The following is a 2,460-nucleotide window of genomic DNA, read 5'->3' as shown; positions in this document are numbered from 1 at the left end:
CATTGTCAGAGATTCTGCACAACAGAGATGCAACTAGTCGAGTGGCGAAATGGACAATTGAACTCCTTCCCTTAGATATCAAGTTTGACGCAAAGAAATCTATCAAGTCCCAAGCAATAGCAGGTTTCCTCGCCGAGTGGATCGAACAGCAACTGCCGACTCAAGTTCACTCGGAGCACTGGACCATGTTCTTTGACGGATCCAAAATGCTGAATGGTTCTGGTGCTGGGGTAGTACTGGTATCCCCCCGAGGAGATAAGCTTAGATACGTCCTCCAGATTCACTTTGATTCTTCCAATAATGAGGCTGAATATGAAGCACTCCTATATGGGTTGCGTATGGTCATCTCACTCAGCGTCCGTCGCCTCATGGTCTACGGCGACTCAGATTTGGTAGTCAATCAAGTGATGAAGGAGTGGGACGTCAGAAGCCCAGCCATGAGTGGTTACTCTAACGCGGTGAGGAAGCTGGAAAAGAAGTTTGAGGGGTTAGAGCTCCATCACATACCCCGACTGAAAAATCAAGCAGCTGATGACTTGGCAAAGATAGGTTCCAAGAGAGAAGCCATTCCCAGCAATGTGTTTTTGGAGCATATTCACACGCCGACAGTTCAGGAAGATCCTTTTACTGAAGAGCCCCCGCAGCCTAAGAGCGCCATAGACCCGACTGAAGTCGAGGTCCCAGCCGTGGTCGACCTGATATGGAGGTTCTGGCCATTACTCCCGACTGGACAGTGTCGTACATTGCGTACATCCTTAGGAAAGAACTCCCAGAGGACGAGGAAGAGGCTCCACAGATCGTCTGTCGATCCAAGGCCTTTACTGTGATAAGAGGACAACTGTTCATGGAAAGCGTGACTGGAGTCGGTCAGAAATGCATAACACCAGAAGAAGGTCGAATGATCCTCAATGACATCCACTCGGGGACCTGTGGTCACCATGCGTCCTCTCGGGCCATCGTGGCTAAAGCATACCGAGCTGGATTCTATTGGCCACGAGCAAATGAAATGGTGAAAGATATAGTCGACAAATGTGAAGGCTGCCAGTTTTACTCCGACATGTCTCACAAGCCAGCGTCAGCCCTAAAGACCACCCCCCTCATCTGGCCCTTTGCTGTTTGGGGACTGGATATGGTTGGACCACTGAGAACTGGTAGGAGCGGCTTCACTCATGTGCTCATTGCAGTCGACAAGTTTACCAAATGGATCGAAGCTAAACCTATCAAGAACCTTGAGGCCAGCACCATTGTCAGTTTTATCAGAGAATTGACATTCAGATATGGAGTTCCACACAGCATCATCACGGACAACGGGTCGAACTTTGATTCTAATGAGTTTAGAGCTTTCTGCGCTTCTCAAGGCACACGAGTCGACTATGCTTCAGTCGCTCACCCGTAGTCGAACGGACAAGCAGAAAGAGCCAATGGCCTAATTCTCAAAGGACTGAAACCCCGACTGATGCATGATCTCAAACACACAGCAGGCGCTTGGGTTGATGAACTTCCGTCAGTTCTATGGGGTTTAAGGACAACTCCTAATCGGTCGAAAGGACGAACTCCTTTCTTCTTGGTCTATGGAGCCGAAGTTGTTCTGCCAAGTGACCTGCTCCACAACGCACCCTGAGTCGAGCTCTTCTCCGAAGAGGAAGCAGAGAAGGCCCGGCAAGATTCAGTCGATCTCTTAGAGGAGGAAAGAGAGATGGACTTGATCCGGTCGACCATTTATCAGCAAGACTTGCATCGATTCCACGCCAGAAATGTGAGGGGTCGAGCCTTTCAAGAAAGAGACCTGGTTCTTCGAGTGGATCAACAGAAACCTCACAAGCTCGCCCCGGCTTGGGAAGGCCCCTTCATCATCACCAAAGTCCTCCACAATGGAGCATACCATCTTTACAGTGTTGAGCATCAAAAAGACGAGCCACGGGCTTGGAATGCGGAGCTGCTCCGCCCCTTTTATACTTAAGCACTCATTTGAATAAAATGTAATAAGAAGTACCTTTGTAACTTGTTCGTCAAAGACAAGAGCTTTTCAGTCTTCTCGCATGATTGTTGTTGCTTTTATTTACCTCTAAAATCCCCCAGTGGGTGGGCTTAGCTGCGAATCCGTTTCGCCTAAGTTCGGAAGAAAATCCTACCGAGTGGTGAGCAATTCTCCCACTCGGGGGCTTAGCTGCAGTCCAGTACTCGCCTAAGTTCTCTCATTCGGAGACTTAGCTGCAGTCCGGTACTCGCCTAAGTTTGAAAAAATCCTACCGAGTGGTGAGCAATCCTCCCACTCGGGGGCTTAGCTGCAGTCCAGTACTCGCCTAAGTTCTCTCACTCAGAGACTTAGCTGCAGTCCGGTACTCGCCTAAGTTTGAAAAAATCCCACCGAGTGGAGAGCAATCCTCCCACTCGAGGGCTTAGCTGTAGTCCAGTACTCGCCTAAGTTCTCTCACTCGGAGACTTAGCTGCAGTCTGGTA

This window comes from Triticum dicoccoides, chromosome 3A (assembly GCF_002162155.2).
Source record: "Triticum dicoccoides isolate Atlit2015 ecotype Zavitan chromosome 3A, WEW_v2.0, whole genome shotgun sequence".
In the NCBI taxonomy this organism is placed as follows: domain Eukaryota; kingdom Viridiplantae; phylum Streptophyta; class Magnoliopsida; order Poales; family Poaceae; genus Triticum; species Triticum dicoccoides.
Note: the sequence above shows the minus strand (reverse complement) of the source record.